Below are 19722 nucleotides of genomic sequence, written 5' to 3'. Positions count from 1 at the left end.
CCCATCAGAGACATCACACATAACAATGTACTAGTAGTAGAAGGGGAAACAGTATCATGCCATGTGTACTCTACTCTTGTTTAATGAGAGGTCAGATCACTTGTACCTCTTCCACTAGGATTTTTTAATCCAAACAACTGATCAGTTGTGAAAAATGCCCTCCCCATTGTTGTTCAATGCAAGTGCTCAAAATCAGCACTTACATTTATTGCATGTACTATATTTATTTTTCAGAAATGCTCCCTCTCTCCACTGTAAACAAACAAACAAACATAACCCAACAAGTGTTCCAAATCAGTTTCCATTTATACTACTGGTTTCTAAACACATCTTTCACCAGGAAGTATACCATATGGGCTGACATACGGTCAGCACATTTGGGGTGACAGCAATTGGGGTGTCTCTTAGCCACCTTTGCATTCCCCTGATCTTGCCATTGGCCAAGGGCATGTCTGGGCCCTGGAGTAACATGGATGTTGCTTTCAGTTACTCCTAACTGCCCACAACACAAAGGGTATATTCTAACAGCCATGGCTTGCCACTAGCTTGGTGATGACCTGACTTACACTTCTTTTCTTCCATGGGGTTATGTTGGGCACTTTGATAGAGCCACTTATGCTAGCTCTGTGTAATGTGTGGGTTCCCCTTAAACAAATTAAGTCTTTACAGACCTGGATAAACCAACTTTCTGGTTGCTTTGTGAATGGCACCAAACAGGTAGAGTGGTCCTAGAAATTGGACCCTATGTGTTTAGAAAGCTATAATATAATGCAGCAAAGACATTGACTTCAATGGGACTACTCATGTGAGTAAAGTTAAACATATCCATGTTTGCAGGATTGGAGAATCATATTTTGGACATTTGTTTGTCAAAATTTGGGGTTATGATGTGGGTCTTTTAGGGAAAAAAATTAAAACTGAAAAACTAAATTTTCTAATGTTTGTACTAGGGCTGTCAAGCGATTAATCATGCAATTTAAAAAAATTAATCACAATTAATCGTGCGATTAATTGCACTGTTAAACAATAATAGAACACCATTTTTTAAAATATTTTTGGATGTTTTATACATTTTCAAATATATTGATTTCAATTACAAAATGTACAGGGATCACTTTATATTCATTTTTGATTACAAGTATTTGCACTGTAAAAAATAAAAGAAATAGTATTTGTCAATTCACATAATACAAGTACTGTAGTGCAATCTCTTTGTCATGAAAGTTGAACTTCCAAATGTAGAATTATGTACAAAGAAACCTGCATTCAAAAATAAAACAATGTAAAACTTTAGAGCCTACAAGTCCACTCAGTCCTATTTCTTGTTCAGCCCATTGCTCAGACAAACAAGTTTGTTTACATTTGCAGGAAATAATGCTGCCTGCTTCTTGTTCATAATGTCACCTGAAAGTGAGAACAGGCGTTCGCATGGTACTGTTGTAGCCAACGTCGCAAGATATTTACATGCCAGATGCACTAAAAATTCATATGTCCCTTCATGCTTCAACCACCATTCCAGAGGACATGCATCCATGCTGATGATGGGTTCTGCTCTATAACAATCCAAAACAGTGCAGACAGATGCATGTTCATTTTCATAGATTCATAGATTCATAGATATTTAGGTCAGAAGGGACCATTATGATCATCTAGTCTGACCTCCTGCACAATGCAGGCCACAGAATTTCACCCACCACTCCTAAAAAAGACCTCACACCTATATCTGTGCTATTGAAGTCCTCAAATTGTAGTTTGAAGACCTCAAGGAGCAGAGAATCCTCCAGCAAGTGACCCGTGCCCCATGCTACAGAGGAAGGCGAAAAACCTCCAGGGCCTTCCAATCTGCCCTGGAGGAAAATTCCTTCCCGACCCCAAATATGGCGATCAGCTAAACCCTGAGCATATGGGCAAGATTCATCAGCCAGATACTACAGAAAATTCTTTCCCGGGTAACTTGGATCTTACCCCATCTAAAAACCCATCACAGGCCATTGGGCCTCTTTACCATGAATATTTAATTACCAAAACCATGTTATCCCATCATACCATCTCCTCCATAAACTTATCGAGTTTAATCTTAAAGCAAGATAGATCTTTTGCCCCCACTACTTCCCTCGGAAGGCTATTCCAAAACTTCACTCCTCTGATGGTTAGAAACCTTCGTCTAATTTCTAATCTAAATTTCCTAGTGGCCAGTTTATATCCATTTGTTCTTGTGTCCACATTGGTATTGAGTTTAAATAATTCCTCTCCCTCTCTGGTATTTATCCCTCTGATATATTTATAGAGAGCAATCATATCTCCCCTCAACCTTCTTTTAGTTAGGCTAAACAAGCCAAGCTCCCTGAGTCTCCTTTCATAAGACAAGTTTTCCATTCCTCGGATCATCCTAGTAGCCCTTCTCTGTACCTGTTCCAGTTTGAATTCATCCTTCTTAAACATGGGAGACCAGAACTGCACACAGTATTCCAGGTGAGGTCTCACCAGTGCCTTATATAACGGTACTAAAACCTCCTTATCCCTACTGGAAATACCTCTCCTGATGCATCCCAAGACGACATTAGCTTTTTTCACAGCCATATCACATTGGCAGCTCATAGTCAACCTATGATCAACCAATACTCCAAGGTCCTTTTCCTCCTCCGTTACTTCTAGTTGATGCGTCCCTAGCTTATAACTAAAATTCTTGTTATTAATCCCTAAATGCATGACCTTACACTTCTCACTATTAAATTTCATCCTATTCCTATTACTCCAGTTTACAAGGTCATCCAGATCCTCCTGTAGGGTATCCCTGTCCTTCTCTAAATTAGCAATACCTCCCAGCTTTGTATCATCTGCAAACTTTATTAGCACACTCCCACTTTTTGTGCCCAGGTCAGTAATAAAAAGATTAAATAAGATTGGTCCCAAAACTGATCCTTGAGGAACTCCACTGGTAACCTCCCTCCAACTTGACAGTTCACCTTTCAGTAGGACCCGTTGTAGTCTCCCCTTTAACCAATTCCCTATCCACCTTTCAATTTTCCTATTGATGCCCATCTTATCCAATTTAACTAATAATTCCCCATGTGGCACGGTATCAAACGCCTTACTAAAATCTAAATAAATTAGATCCACTGCGTTTCCTTTATCTAAAAAATCTGTTACTCTCTCAAAGAAGGAAATCAGGTTGGTTTGGCACGATCTACCTTTTGTAAAACCATGTTGTATTTTGTCCCATTTACCATTGACTTCAATGTCCTTAACTACCTTCTCCTTCAAAATTTTTTCCAAGACCTTGCATACTACAGATGTCAAACTAACAGGCCTATAATTACTTGGATCACTTTTTTTCCCTTTCTTAAAAATAGGAACTATGTTAGCAATTCTCCAATCATATGGTACAACCCCTGAATTTACAGATTCATTAAAAATTCTTGCTAATGGGCTTGCAATTTCTTGTGCCAATTCTTTTAATATTCTTGGATGAAGATTATCTGGGCCCCCCGATTTAGCCCCATTAAGCTGTTTGAGTTTCGCTTCTTCCTCAGATATGGTGATGTCTACCTCCATATCCTCATTCCCATTTATCATGCTACCATTATCCCTAAGATCCTCTTTAGTCTTATTAAAGACTCTGAGTCAGATGCCACCAGCAGAAGGTTGATTTTCTTTTTTGGTGGTTCGGGTTCTGTAGTTTCTGCATCGGAGTGTTGCTCTTTTAAGACTTCTGAAAGCATGCTCCACACCTTGTCCCGCTCAGATTTTGGAAGGCACTTCAGATTATTAAACCTTGGGTCGAGTGTTCTAGCTATCTTTAGAAATCTCACATTGGTACCTTCTTTGTGTTTTGTCAAATCTGCAGCGAAAGTGTTCTTAACACAAACAACGTGCTGAGTCATCATCCGAGACTGCTAGAACATGAAATATATGGCACAATGAAGGTTAAACAGAATAGGGGACATACAATTCTCCCCCAAGGAGTTCAGTCACAAATTTACTTAATGCATTATTTTTTTAACGAGCGTCATCAGCATGGAAGCATGTCCTCTGGAATGGTAGCCGAAGCATGAAGGGACATATGAATGTTTAGCATATCTGCAGGGCTGGTGCAAGGTTGTTTCGCGCCCTAGGGGAAACTTCCACCTTGCGCCCCCCCCCACCTCCAGGAGCCCTGCAGCAGCACCCCACCCCCCCTCCGCCCTGAGGCGCCTTCCCCGCCCCTCCCAGCTCCCTCAGCCCCCTCCCTCTGCCTCTCCCTCTCCTCAGCGACCCCCTGCAGCAGCTCCCCTCGGCGCCCCCCCCGCGGCAGCTCCCCTTGGCCCCCCCCCTCGGCACCCCTCTGCGGCAGCTCACCTCTGCTCCGGCTCCTCCCGGAGCACACCGCCGCCGTTACTTCTCCCACCTCCCAGGCTTGCAGCGCCAATCAGCTGTTTGGCGTGCAAGCCTGGGATGGAGAGAAGCAGAGCAGGGCAGCGTGCTCAGGGGAGGAGGGGGAGCAGAGGTGAGTAGGGGCGGGGAGCGGTTTCCCTGCGCGCCGCCCCCCCCGTTACTTGCTGCAGGCGGCCCTCCCCACACCCCCCCTGCACAGCTCACCTCTGCTCCACCAGCTCCCCGGAGCATGTTTTTGGCCGCCCCCAACCACTTGGTGCCCTAGGCGACCGCCTAGTTCGTCTAGTGGTTGCACCGGCCCTGCATATGTGGCATGTAAATACCTTGCAATGCCAGTTACAAAAGTGCCATGCAAATGCCTATTCTCACTTTCTGGTGACACTGTAAATAAGAAGTGGACAACATTATCTCCCATAAATGTAAACAAACTTGTTTGTCTTTGCAGTTGATTAAACAAGAAATAGGACTGAGTGGACTTGTAGGCTCTAAAGTTTTACATTGTTCTGTTTTTGAGTGCAGTTATGTGACAAAAAAAATTACATTTTTAAGTTGCACTTTCACGATAAAGAGATTGCACTACAGTATTTGTATGAGATGAATTGAAAAATACTATTTCTTTTGTTTATCATTTTTACAGTGCAACTATTTGTAATAAAAAATAATAATACAAAGTGAGCAGTGTATACTTCGTATTCTGTTGTAATTGAAATCAATATATTTGAAAATGTAGGAAAACATCAAAAAATATTTAATATGTTTCAATTGGTATTCTATTGTTTAACAGTGTGATTAAAACTGAAATTAATCACAATTAATTTTTATTGCGATTAATTTTTTTTAGTTAATTGCATGAGTTAACTGCGATTAATCGACAGCCCTAGTTTGTACCTTTATATTCACTGTATCCTTGGCATAATGGTAGCTAAGAACAGTGAGAAACTAAGGGATGAGAGTGCAGAGTCTATAAACAACTTTTCTTTCTGTATAAATCAGTGTTTACCAGCAAATATATTCCTTATCCCTTTCTGCAGGAGAATTTTACTTGAAGATATTGATTTAAATCTAAGGCCCTGATCATGCTGATCTGTTGGTGGACCTGCAGAGATTCACTGATTTTAGGGACCAGTCCTTATGCAGTCACTCGCAGTATCAGAGCCTAAAATTGTAAAGTCCTGTGTTGAACCTCCAAGGATATAGAAAGCATTAAACTGATTTTGCTTCAGTAAGGCAGCAAATATTTGTACAAACAACAATGTTATTAATAATGTTTAGTTTGTGGCAGAAATCAACACACAACCCAATTTTGTGTGGCATAAAACATTAGCATCAACCTTAACTTTGAACTGACATTTGTTGGCTTGTGAAAGAATTCTATCATTTTTCTTTGTGTACTTCTTCCAAAATTTTTCTTTGTCTGTGAAGTTTAGTGCCAAAGTGGCCAAACAGTTTAGTGCCACTTGGATTTTAGATTTGGATTTTAGAGTTAATTTTTTTTTGTTTGCTTTTTTAAATGTGTATGTTTGAATTTAATTTATTCTTAATTTCAGCAAACAGATTCTTTTTTTTGGAGGGGAGAGGGAGAGAGGTGAAGCAGGAAAGAGTCCTAAACATTCTCCTGCGTGCTGGTAACCCAAACACAACAGCCATTATGCTAGTGCACAAAACATAGAAAGTAAACTGATCGGTTTAGTTTCACTGTTCAAGATGAGCAAGTACAAAAAGTAAATAGGATAAGTGGAGTAAATTAGTAATGCAAGCTGTTAGCATCACATTTTTTTAGTTTATGCTGATTCTCTTGACAGTGCTCTTTGAGGTTTTTAAAAAGAAACAGGAAAGAAAACGTCTAGATTATAAGTTTATTTGCCCTTAGAGACAGCAGCGGTTCTGAAAAAGGATGGTCTTGTGTATGCATATTTAGGCTGTCATGGTCTCTCCCTGTCAGGCTCAGAGGAGGGCCACTCTGCCTCACTGCGTCAGACAGCAAACAGTCCATCAGCGGTCTAGAGGCTCCAGCCTTCTGTGTGGGGCCACACAACACAGTCTTTAGCCCAGAGCCTCCTGGAAGGGCCAGACAGCAATTCTAGTCTAGGGGCCTGCAGCCTCCTGGCTGGGGCAGTCCACAAACCAGGCACAGGTCTTCCGGCCTGGGGTGAGTAAGCCACCACCCCGGGGGTGGGGGAACCTTGGCCCGCCTACTCCACCGGGTCCCAGCCCAGGGCCTTAACAGTGGCAGGTAGTTTTGCCACTGGGTCAGCAGGGATCCCACTGAAACACACTGACTCGCTTCCAGGCAGCACAACCAGACTGTCTGGTTCCTCTGGGCTACTTCTTACTGCAGTTCATTGGCATGGCTCCATTGGCCACATGTCCTCAGCGGCTTCTAGGTAGGCAGCCAACAGTAGTCCCAGTAACTCCTCTCCATCCTCGGTCCCCTTCGGTGGCAGGGCATGGGGGGTGGCTCAGGACCTGGTCCGGAGTCCTGGAGGGCTTGAGACATTGGCCTCCATCCTAACTGAATTGTGGGACGCTCTCTTTATATTTTCTGTCCCGCCCCTGCACTTCCAGCAGAGGCAGGGCTGGTTTGGTTCCGCCCACCAGGGGGAGTGTAGTGGTCCCTCTCTGTCAGTCTCGGAGGGATGCCACTCTGCCTCACTACAGACATTATGTAGTACTTATTTTCCTAGTTAAATACATTTTTATTGTTTAGTGCTATAAAAGTATGCAACAAAATATAAAGTGATAAACTATAATAGCTCTGAAGGAATCAGTCTGTAGTTTTGACAGAGACAACTATTACAGGGAGTTTTATGTATGTAATATTTATTGGACAGATGGAGCCAAATCAGCTACCAAGTGCAATACATATTTTCATACTTACACTAATTTTGAGAACTTGAATAATTATTAGTGCACGAATTTAGTGGTAGAATTCATTAATCACAATCTGTTTTATTAAAATCATGCCCATTAACAAATCCAAAGTCCATTAAGGTCAATGGAAAGGATTCCATTTCTTTCAATGGGAGGTATATCAGGCAAATTCTGAATCCAACTCTGGGCTTGAGTAGTGAAGGTGGAGGCTGGGCAGAGTCACTGGAGGAAGTGGAGAGGAATACTCCCACACAGATCATGGAGCAGTAACAGACCTGCTCTTCAGAGTTTACTGTAATCCAATAGCCAAAGTAGCCTCTGCGTGTCTCACCTTTAGGCTATTTCTGGGCTGCAAATGAAGGTGTGACTGCAGCACAACTTTAATCTAGCTTGCATAGGTAACAACAGCAATGTAGATGTGGTGGCATGGGCTTCAGCATAGGTTAGGAACCTGAGTACAAGCCCAACACTGTATACTAAATCCAGGTCTATGTTGCCAGACCCACTTACAGACCCACTCTTTCCAAGCTCGCACTTGAACATCCACATAGCATTGATACATGAGCCTCATATCTGTGCTGATGCATCCATACTGCAGTATGTGCACCCGAGGCAGATGCTGTGGTTTCTTGGGGCATATCTCAGGGATCATTGCACCCTTACTAGCTAAAGCTGCTCTAGGGTTTGGTTCATGGTGTATTGTGGGAAACCTGTCTGTCCATTCCACAGTACTTGACCGGAAGTGCTCTTAGGCCATCAACACAATCAGCCAGGACATTTTTTAGGTGTGCACACTCCCTGCAACTGGAGCTAGCAACATGGCCCCAGTGCCAATGAAGAACTTCTGCTCATGCTTTCACTCCTGTTTTGGGAATCAGGAAGAACATCTGTAAGGCGCTGGTGGACAATTTGGCAACAGTATTTGTCCTATCAAAGGCACACCTCAAATGGGGGCACAGATAGCATCCATGACCCAGCTGATGTGGCTCTGGCATAAGTGCAGATTCCCCATATACAGACTTGAACTTTTGGATGACTGACATGAGCATAGACTGATGGGATCACAGGGACCTGGGATGACCAGCAATGGCTCCAGAACTTTCGCATGAGGAAGCAGACATTCTCAGAGCTGTGTGAACAGCTTGCCCTGATCCGCCAGCATCAAGCCACACACAGAGAGAGGCCATGCTAGTCCAGAAGTGGACCTCTATTGCACCTGGAAGCTGGATATCCCAGACTGCTACAGGACTACCCAGTTTGGTGTTGGCAAGTCAACTATGAGGATTGTGGTGGTGGAGGTTTGTGAGGCAATCAGGACTGTGTTTTTTCCAAAGATTGGGGACATAAACTATGTCCCTGAAATAATTGCTGTTTTTGAGACAAGGGCTTCCCAAGCTGCACTGGGGCTATCAATGACCATAGTTTGCCCTTTGTAAGGAGCACAAGAACATAAACCACAAAGAGTACTATTCCATCATTATGCAGGCCCTGGTCGCCCACAAAGCAGGTTCATGGGCACCAATGTGTGATGTACTAGCGAGGTGCATGATGCCAGGGTTTCCTAGAAATCATGACTTCACCTTTATAGACAAGCTTCATACATTATTTCCTCCAACGGACATTGTTATAAATGAAGTCACTGTTCCCACTGTTATTCTAGGGGACACCAGGTATTTCCTTCTACACATGGCTTATGAAACTGTATCCTGATCTCAGAGGGCCTGGCCAAAGAAGGTTTAACAACATGCTCAGTAGTTGTAGGATGGTGATGGAGTGTGCATTTGGCAGACTGAAATCCACATGGCAGTGCCTTCAGAACCATTTGGATGTCAATGCTGTCAATGTCTTGTGCATTACTGTGGCCTGTGATGCACTGCACAACATCTGTGAGGCCAAAGGTGAGCCATTTCACCAGAAGTGGGCTCAAGACACTGCTGAATTGCTGTAATGGTGCAAGCAATCAGAAAGTGCACTTGTCATTACTGGGGTAGGATCCACACACATAAGGGAAATCAGAGATGCTTTGTGTGCCCACATAATATGTTTGCAGGGTGACATGGATGAAGGTGAATGACATAGTATAATTATTCCACACTTAAATTATGCCCATTCATCCCACAATTGCTGAGGATGGGGCAGCTCAGGAAGATTTTTTTAATGAATTTTATTATGCATTTTATTAAAACTGTTTATATACCTCAATGCACAGTTTGTGGATTACTCTGATGAAGTTTCATTTTAATTCATTTAATAGAACCTGCTCATGTAGCCTTGTTTGCAAATTAGATACTTTCTTTGAAACATGCACGTACATAAAAATTATAATTTCAAAACCTTTATAGGCAGACCAACTGTCATCAAGATGTAAAAGACAGTAAACAAAAACAGTGCATATTAAGAAAGGAAACAAACAAAAGTGCAAAACAGCCCAACTACAAACACTGCCACCACAGCAGTTTCACTGTTGCTGGAATTGTGTCCTCCCTGTGTTCCCATTCTCCTTGGCCCTTCTGGTGTGTTTTGCACACGTGGATTGTGGCTGAACAGGTAAGGAGGAATGAACAAGCTATATTTGACTGTTTCATGTCGTGTTCATTGCTTGGGCCATCAACCAGACAGCCCCTCGATTGTCCAAAAGCTGCATAGGCTGCGGGACTTGGTAGCATTAAGAGACTTAGTGTGAAGGGATTGGAGCTAGAGCTTGCAGCCTGGTGGCAATGAGAGCAATCAACCTCTCAAAAAACTCCTGCTGCTGTGCTCTGTCTTCCTAGGATCGTGCTCCAGGAATTTTGCTGCCAATTTCTACTCATGCTGGGCAGCCTCTTTCTCATTTTAGTCTTCTGTCCTTCTTTCTCTGATAGCCAAGCTGTTCAATGGCCTTGGTCAACACATCCAGCATCTTTTCATCCCCAGCCAAGGGAGAGAGGAGACTGAACCCCAGGGGATCAATAAACTAATTAAGTGCTGTGTTTGAAGGGAAGGGTGTTAAGTTAATAAGCTGTAATGTACTGACTCTTTAAAAGAGCAGCAAACTTAGTATCTTCTGTGAATGTAGAGCAGTGGTTCTCACAAAAAAAATTTTGGTGGCCTCAGTGTGCGGCCACCAGCTCTTGTCTTTTTTCTTATTGTTTCTTTTGCTTTTTTTGTTGCCTTTTTTTTTAGTTTTGCTAGCTATTAAGTCTGCTGTGAAAAGTGATATTAACAAACACACAAATATCACTTTTCACAGCAGACTTACTCAGCCTTGGCAATCCCAGGGACAAATTTAGCCCTGGATTGGGAGGTGGGTACAGAGTCAGCGGGAGCCAGGGGCAGTACGGAAGGCAGCAGGAGCCAGGAGTGATGGGAGGGGTGGTGAGCTCAGGGAACAGAGCACAAAGCCCCATGGCTGGAGCCTGCCATCTGCCACCCCAGGGCGAAAGCCAGACCCCACTGTCCCCGGGAAGGTGGGGAATTCACTGGCTGCCTGCTCCTCCAGCTTTTGTGTCTCCAGAGAGAAGGGCCACTGCTTTGCCCCTACTCCCCCAAATAACCACCCTGAAGGCTGTGGCCAGAAGAAAAGGCTTTGGTGGTTGCATGTGGCCACTGGCCACATTTGAGAAACACTGTGAGTGATATGTGCTGTGCGTTGCAGAGAGACATCTCTGAGAACCTTGGAGACCAGAGTTCATTGATTGTTACCTGCTAGGCAAGGTTAAGACTGACAGAGTCTCAAGGAGTTTGCGGGTGAGGAAGACAGACCAGAATGGCAGGGAGCTGACACAAAGTCTAATCTCCAGCAAAGTTCACTCCTCCTGAGGCAGAGAGGTAACACAGTGGCTCACAACTCTGGGTATTCCCAGGAGCATGTTACAGGTGCTAGTGCTTCTTGTGCAATGGGCTGTTCCTCAGGACCGTCCCCAAAGAGGTTCTCTGAATATGGCCCCAGGATGTGCTGAAGCTGCTCCAGTGGCATAGCCTGATCCAGGACAAGTACCAGCAACAGAGTTATTTTGGGGGGCGGGGGTTCATCCAGAGGCTGCAGGCTATCAGTGGTGCCTCTGATTCTGGGGCTATAAACCTGCTCAGGAGATTGTCATGCAGCACTGTGATCTCTGTGGGGGGGGCAGTTCCCAGCACTTGATCAAATTCCTTGTAGAAGAGGTAGGTAGATGGGGAGTTCCCTGAGGTGTGGTTATCATCCATGGTTTGGCAGTAGGCAGTCTTGAGGTGCTTGACCCGCTCCTAGCATTGATTGGGAGTCTGGTAGATCCCCATTGCCACCAGCCTCTCCAAGATTCTTGTGTACAGGTGGTCTTTTTTATGCTCTTGCTGAAGTCATGGCTCTTATTCTCTTCACATCACAGATTTACCAGAGTCTGGCTGTATTCCTCTGGCCAGCTAGCAGCATGCTTAGCTTAGGGCTTCTTCTTAGTGCTGGCCATAGCTAACACACAATAGGGTTAACTATGTTTACAGTTGAGCAGTCCATGTGGAAGGGAAGGGTTAAAATGCTTAGCAGCTATATTTTGGCTAGGAGGTTGTTTCCAGTTCCTGGGAATAGAGTGGGAAATTTGGACAAAGAAGGGCCAGGAAACACAGGCCTAGGAGATCATGGGACAGCATTGGTGGACTCTCTGAACATGAGCTTGGTGACCTGGGCTCCCAATACATCTCCACTGCAAAACGAGTGGGCTCAAATCTGCTCCACAACAGGACTCAGGCTTGGACCCATACCCCTGGGCAAGTCTGCAGGCCTGAGTCTTCAGAGGTTTCTGGTGCATTTCAGAAGGCTTCATGTGGGGACAGTAGGCAGGTTTGGGCTTAAACCTGAGTCTAAGCCCAGGTTTTCTTTGTAGTGTAGACATACTCCTTAGAGACGCTTGGGTACTCTGGTTGCTATGCCGAAGCTCATGCCACCACATCTATACTGCTATTGTTACCCGTGCTAGCTAGCTACAATCACAACTTCACTTGCAATGTAGATATACCCTTAATAAAAGGGAGAGGTTGGATGAATCCTCCAGCTTCGGATACTGCTGTGCAGTGGATGATTTTTAATAATATCTAATAATAAAACTATTAACTTTGTAATAATCTACCTATCTTTTCATAGCCAAAGTGAAATAAAATCCCAAGTCAGTCAGTGGCTGTTTTGACTGAGGTACAACCCCCTTTCCAGCACATGAGAAATTCTAGGTAGGGACAAAATGGAGCTGCACAGCTCTATCTCAGAGACAGGCTAGTTTTAAAACACTGAAGAAAACAAATTAAACTGATGCAAGGATAGACTTATTGAAGACAATATCAGATAAGTGGCTCAAAACCTCAGAGTTTGTATTCATTACAAAGATTCTCCTTTAACTTCTTCTATTTTGTATTATTGTTGTTGAAATAATATAAAATGAAAGAAAACAGGAAGATGGGATTTAAAGAGAATTGCCTCTGTCTCAGAGGGAGCAAAATTTTAATTCTTCAATTTATGTGACTTTCATCATGAGATATCCCAATGGGATTTGCAAACTTCTCTATTTTCAGAAATTGCATTATTCACCTCTGAATTGCATTACTGACCACTTTGGAGATGAATTGGGCCAACTGTTTATCAGCACATAGAAACGCTATATAGTAATTTAGGACAAGAAGTGAAAAATATCATGACAGTTCTCAAACTGTGGTCCACAGAGCATTTCCTAGTTGTCCATCAAGAGCTAACTGGTCAAATGGCTTTGGTTCTCCTGCCTGTTCACAGCTGCTAAATTATATGAAAAGACAGCTACAATTACATTAAATATTTTCCTAATATTACATTTCTATGTAAACAATTGCTGTAGTTGCCATAGGGATGTGATGTGATCTGGAAATGGAGGGGAAGTGGTCTACACGATCATGAAGGGGAGGTGGTTCAAGCAGTTGCGAATGAGAAAAAGTGATACATGAGACAGTCTATTAGTGGTACACAATATGAAAAAGTTTGAAAAGTTGAGTAGTAAAGTGTATGATTTTCCTTTAAAACAAGATTCTGAGCTAGGTGGCTGGGGCTTCTGGCAACATTCCATCAGGATGCACCATGGCAACTAAGTATTTGTTGGGAAAAGTCTTTTGGAAAACAACATTTAGATGTGGGGGCCGAGGGGGTGGGGAAGGAGCTCGAGGAGAGTCATTGGGGCAGTGTGTGAAGATGAGAGATACAGTGGACATGAAAAGGACACAAAGTAACCACAAGTAAAGTAAAGTAAAAGAATTAAGAGCTAATTGCAGAGTCAGGTCACATGAAGAAAAAATATAAGTAAGAAAGGAAATTTAATAATTAATTTGGAGTCAACAGGGAAAATAATACCCAAGAATAAGATACAAGAATAAATAGCAGGAGCTGCCGCTATAGCTTCTTGGTGGATGAATAATGTTTGAATATCTTAAAGACCTAGGAAACCAAGGAAAAAGATCTGAATTTCTAACAGGTGTTTGACTGCAGATAACAACTGAGGAATAGTGGTCCACATTTTCAGGACTGGCTGTCTGATGCCCAGTGTAGATTGGGAAGAGAAGAGGCTGCAAAGAAAGCTGTAAGCGACATTTTTATGGCTCCTTGGGCCACTGGGTGCTGATCCAGTCCTGAGGAGCACCTTACCGCAGCTGCAGTTCTAAAGGAAGTTCCATATACTTCTCTTTGAGCAGAAGAATTATGACATAAGGCACTGAAAGTAGAAGGTCGGTGAAAAGCACAGTAATAAATCAGAAGGTCCTCAGGGCTCCATGAGAGACAGAGACATTAGGGGGTAAGTATTCTCATGGTTATTTCATTTTTTTTTTAAATGAACTCCTAAAGGAAAAGCTTTCTCCCAGTGTAGTTAATAAATATACTTTCCACATATTTATATAGCATTTTCCATCTGAGAATCTCAAAGTATTTTACAAACATTAATGAGTTAAGCATCACAAGACCCCTAAGTTAGATCTCTTCATCACCACTTTGCAGATGAGGCTAAAGCTGAAAAGATGATTACTGACTTGCCTAAGGTCACACAAGACATCAGGTCAGAACCAGGAAAAGAACCAAAATCTCTTGGCTCACTGTTCTGTGCTTTTGCTGCAAGACCATTTTTTCCTTTATTTAAATTACACTGGAAGGGTTCCAGTCTGCCTTCGAACAGAGTTCTTGTGAAATGGAAGAGTGGAGATCCTGTAACTTGTCATGACAATTTTATTTAATGAGGTATTTTCCAAAAATATTTTTTCATAGATATTTGTATGAATCACGTAGTCAAGCTGCTTGCTTATTTGGGTTAGAAACCCAGCTTTTTTCAGATTTTTAGAAATGAGGATAAGTGTCAACCCACCATTTTCCAAACACATTCAAGGGCATTTTTCCATATTCAGATAAATCTGAGAATGCAGGTGGCCTACTTACAGTAAAATTGCTCCAGGTTATAGAGATAGAGAAAAGTGAGCACAGATGAATAGTTTGGAAACTGTAGCATCTGGAACCATTTTTTGCCTCATCTATCAATCTGCACTTACGGGAATTGAGAATTAACATTTCAAACCACACTTCCTTACTTCATGACTGATGAATCCCAGATCTGAGGTCATTATTCCACCCCCAAAGCAATATGGAGAGATATTTGTGAAGGTCACACTAAAGAATCTTTGATAACTCTCACTTATGTTGTCTTTTCAATTAAAAGGTAATAATGAAATATATATTGTTAAGGTTGTAAGAAACATTATATTGCAAGTCCCTGTTTCCGCCTCTCAGCTTCTGTCAAAAATGCTTTTGAACTGATACTTCTCATAGTGTGTGTCTGAACAAAGGTGAATATTTTTTCTGGAAACTTTGCATAAAACCAAGTAAGTAAGTTTTGAGATACATAAGCTATAACACAAGTTTGTTCGTTCATTATGATATTAAATATTATTTGTTCTCTGCTAGAAAAATAGCTTTGTATTACCAAAATAGAATTGTTTACATATGTGGTATTGAGTATCCCACTTAAGGCTTAGAAATGTTTTTGGACTAATAAGGTGTTTGAAGCGTTAAACTGTTTTTGATATGCATTCTGGTCACACAACTATTTTATTATGGCTTTGCTAGTCAGATAGCTATTGTATTATTATTATGCGTCTGCTGGTCAGGCACCTATTGTTTAATATGTGCACTTTGTTGATTTTACACCTGTTGTATTTATGTGGCTGTTGGCTAGACATACAATATGTAACAATTGTACAAAATTTAACATTTGGACCAGAAGAAAAGCCTGGGGTGGGGTAGGGATATGAAGGCGAGTGAAGGAAAACAAATGATTTTCACTAGTTCATCTTTCAGACTTCACAAAGTATTGCACAGCAACTGTATCTAAAAGGCATGGATAGTTTTTACTCAAGGCAAGACCTACTTAGACCTTTCTTTTTAGGTTTATTTAGCATATATTACTAACACAGAAGGTAAGTGTAGTAAAATCTTAACTTTTTACCCTTACTTTTTTTAAACTAGTGGATGGTCCTGCAGTAATCAGACAGCTGAGGCAGTAAACTGAAAAACAAATAATAAATGTTTCTTGATTAAGTAGTTTCCTTAAATTTTATATATCAATAGCTATATAAAATCTTACACAGATTTGATGCTGTTTTTTTCTATAAAAAACTATGTCCTTTTTTATTGTCAGAAAACTGAAGATATATTTTTCAAGTCTCTTCCCTTTATCAAAACCAGAGAAATGAGGATAATATTAACAACAACAAATGTGCCCAGCCTGGAATTACATTATCAATTAGGCGATGTGAATTTGGGTTCTGAGCCAGCAGGAGAGAGAAATACTTTGGGAGCAGAATGCTTCTCCCCTGGGGATAATCTTGCTCTTGACAAGCAACCCCACCTCATCACGCCTAATACTTGAAACAGGTGCCACTCCTGTTGGTGCCACTCCTAAAAGTGCCACTGATGGATTTGGGAGTGAACCATATGGACACACTACTTTTTGGGTGGAAGGAGAATCAAAACAATTTGATGTTTTTGAAAGATGGGAGAGTAATGTTAGAAGAATCTGACAGATGACTGTCAAACCTTAGAAGTGAAGTTGGTGACAAACTAAAATACAAATTTTCTGTACTTGGAATAACATTTTAAACTTTTTATTTATTGGGTTATTATAGTTTATGTTTGTAATAATACAATTATTGTACTGTTAGCATAAAGCTACTATATCTTCACTTGGAATAACATTTCAGTTAATTTTAAATTAGAAGTTAAATAGGAAAAAATCCTCAGCTGGTGTAAATTGTGATGTGGTGCTAAGACAAGATACATGAGCTAAGGATCTATCCCATATTATTTGGGAAGCGAGTTAGCTGAAACATGCTTATGGAATCCATCTTTCTCCATGTGATAAGACACAACTCAAATATAATAGGTCCCAGTCTTAAAAAGATGTCTTTGCTTAACATTATGAGCATGAGGAACACCAATGAAGTCAATGAGAGTACTTGTGCATAAAGTTAAGCATGTGTATAAGTGCTGCAGGATCAGAGACATAATCATTAATAATTTATATACCTCTAACTGCTTGTTCTCAGTAGATTAATTGATCTATATCAAGTAACTTGCACTTGGCTGTATGAAAACATCTGTATTGCATTAGGAAAGTAGTATGTTGGTATATAGATGCTAGAACTAAGGACTAGGAAAGAATTGTTGGGAAAGAACATTCCCAGTCCTGTCAGTTACTTCCTGTGTGACCTTCAACAACTAGTTTTACCTCTCTGTGCCTACATTTTTTAATCTGTACAATATGGATAGTAATCAAGGCCGGGTGTGTTCTGCAGCAAGTCAGAGCTAAATTCTGCACCAGTTCCAGGTACCACTTAAAATTACATATGAAAATGAATTATTTACTTATTACAGCAGCATTTGTCCTATTTAAATTTGACCATAAGTTTTAGATTTAAATGATTTTTGTATTAAAAAATGGGTAACTGGGAGCAGGAAGACTTGGGCACCTCAGAAGGCACAGCAGGCAGTACGGATTTGAGGGGCAGTCACGGTGACCTGCAGCGGAACGGCGATCCTGGAGCATAGACCTGTACAAATGTGTAACAGCCCCAGGCTGCCACGGCGGGGCGGCTCCACCCTCAGCGCGGCGGCTCTGCGCTGGCTGCAGAGTGACTTGGCGGGGAGGCGACAGGCATCGTTTCGCAGTCCGAGGTTGTCGCGCCGAGCCCCGCAGCGGCGGGCCCATCCGGCCGTGGGTGATTGCCGGGCCGGGCGGCGCTCAGCTGGCGGGATCCCTGAGGCCGGCAGCCCTCCATGGGCAGCAGCCGGGTCTGCGTGAGCTTCCAGCGGAGGGAGGGAAGCTTCGCCGGCTACCCGCCGTGCGCGGCCAAGGCGGAACCTTTGTGCGGGGCTTCCTGCTGCAGGGCTGGGGGAGGGAGTTAACAGGGACTCGCCGCCGGGGCCGGCTGCTAACTTCCTTCCTTCCTTCCTTCCAGCGCGCGCTGCCCGTGACCCGCCGCCTCACGCTGCCGCCTGGCTCGGGGTGAGTGTCCCGTGCGGAGCGGGCCGGGCCGGGCCGGGCCGGTCACAGGCGAGGATTCCCGCACTTGCTCGCGCTTCCTGTTGACCCGCGGCTCTGACTGGGGAGCAGCCGGCGCCTCGGGGGCGGGGGCGTGGGGAAGAGAGGGGCGGTGCTTCCTGCTCGCCAGCCACCGTCGCACCATCGCCGGGGCTGCCCCCGCCACTGCGCCGCTGGGCCGGGGTGCTCCAGTCCCTGCCCTCCTACTGCGTCATTTCTCGCCCGCCGTTGCCCCCGCCGGGCCTCCAGCGGCAGTTCCGCGCCCTCTCCTGCCCCTGCGGCAGCCCCGGGGGGCCCGTCCGCGCCGCTTCCTGAGTGAGCAGCCGCCTTGCTCCAGAGGTACCCGCGCTGTTGCCCTTCAGTGACTGGCGACAATGTTGTGCCCCTCTAGTCTCCTCGAGCTTCAGTTTTTAAGGCGCTTTATATGGTTGAATCGTCCCAATACCCCATGTCACTGCTGTTTTGCCGGTGGGGAATTGAAGCCTGTAGATATTTAATGACTTGCACAGGCTTGCAGAGGAGGTCGGCAGCTGAGCGAGGAATTGACCTGACGTCTCCCGACTGTGCCACTTCTGTGTTTTCCTAGTTTACCGATTTTGGTGTGCATGGACAGCATAGGCCCACATTCGTGATCAGCCGATGATGCTCACACTTGATGGGAAACAGGGTGGATTAAAAAAAAAGAAGAAGAATCGGATTTTTTATTTAAATTGGATTTTTTTTTGATAAAATGCTTTTTGAGAGAAAAACCTATCTAAAGATAGATACATTGTAGCTCAAAGATCTCTCATCATGGAATAGGGATTATAAATTCTAATTCTGTAGGATGAGACAATATATTCATGTCATGTTTAAGAAAAGTTTTGTAAATGAGTTCCAATAGTTCATGGATTAGGGACCATATCTTATGGGGTTCCTGGGGCTTCTGTATACATTATTTAAATTAATCTTTCTATTTACCCAATGGGGCTCAGTCTAGAACGGGGGAGGCAACCTATGGCAAGTGAGCTGATTTTCAGTGGCATTCACACTGCCTGGGCCTTGGCCACTGGTCCGGGGGCTCTGCATTTTAACTTAATTTTAAAATGTAGCTTCTTAAATATTTTAAAAAAATGTTATTTACTTTACATACAACAATAGTTTAGTTATTATAGACTTATAGAAAGAGACCTTCTAAAAATGTTAAAATGTGTTACTGGCACACGAAACCTTAAATTAGAGTGAATAAATGAAGATTCGGTACACCACTTCTGAAAGATTGCTGACCCTGGTCTAGAAGATCCCATCAGAGACGCTTAGTTTTGCAGTTCTCAAACTGTGGATTTGTGTCTCCAGAGATAATATGCTTGTTAACAGCAAAAATGTTTTTAAATAAAAAAAAAAGAGAGGTGAGAAAAACAGACCTCAACTCTGTTGTCCGTTTGCCAATTTGTGTACACAGAGTGAATCCCTTACCTCTCTCTAAAAGTGAAAAGTTTCAAAAAGTTCAATGACTAGAAGATTGTTGGAGGTGGACTATATCTGGACAAGGAGAAGCAGTCTGAAGATAAATGTGAGAAGGGAGGGACAGGCAGTAGAAACAAGAGTGAAACTGTTTGAGCCACATATTCCAGAAGTCTTGAGGTCTTTGAGTGTAGCCTTCATTGATGTGAGAGAATGGTATGGTAGATCTCAATAGAAAGGAAAACCTATAATGACAGGAGGCCCTAAAAGAGACCCTGTTTGGGTCTCATCTATCTCTGAGTTTTGAAGAATATGTATTAAGGTTATAACAAACAACAAGAATACACTTTTAGGTAGAAATCCATGATTAAATCGAGTCTTCCTGACAAGTGTTTTAAATCAAATCCACCCTGATGGGAAGAGCTACATGTTGCTTGTGAGAATCCTTTAGCTCACCCAAATACTAAAGAAAGGGGTTGGTGTGAGC

At 42.9% G+C, this 19722-nt stretch overlaps 1 protein-coding gene across 5 annotated transcripts in view; it reads left to right on the top strand.

Moving 5' to 3' along the window:
* ATAD1 (ATPase family AAA domain containing 1) overlaps window positions 1-19722 on the top strand; it is a 448477-nt gene that overhangs the window by 399773 nt on the left and 28982 nt on the right. For 2 of the 5 annotated variants that reach the window (XM_073353763.1, XM_073353760.1), the window contains exon 1: window positions 17879-18131. The exons of 2 other annotated variants lie outside the window; for them this stretch is intronic. The gene's annotated coding sequence lies outside the window, so the exon portion shown is untranslated. Of the gene's footprint in view, window positions 1-17652; window positions 17757-17878; window positions 18132-19722 lie in introns of those variants that run through there. One more of the 5 variants, XM_073353761.1, reaches the window with a different exon arrangement.

Source organism: Lepidochelys kempii, chromosome 7, assembly GCF_965140285.1.
Source record: "Lepidochelys kempii isolate rLepKem1 chromosome 7, rLepKem1.hap1, whole genome shotgun sequence".
Classification (NCBI taxonomy): domain Eukaryota; kingdom Metazoa; phylum Chordata; order Testudines; family Cheloniidae; genus Lepidochelys; species Lepidochelys kempii.
Note: the sequence above shows the minus strand (reverse complement) of the source record. Positions and strands in the feature narration are given on the sequence as shown.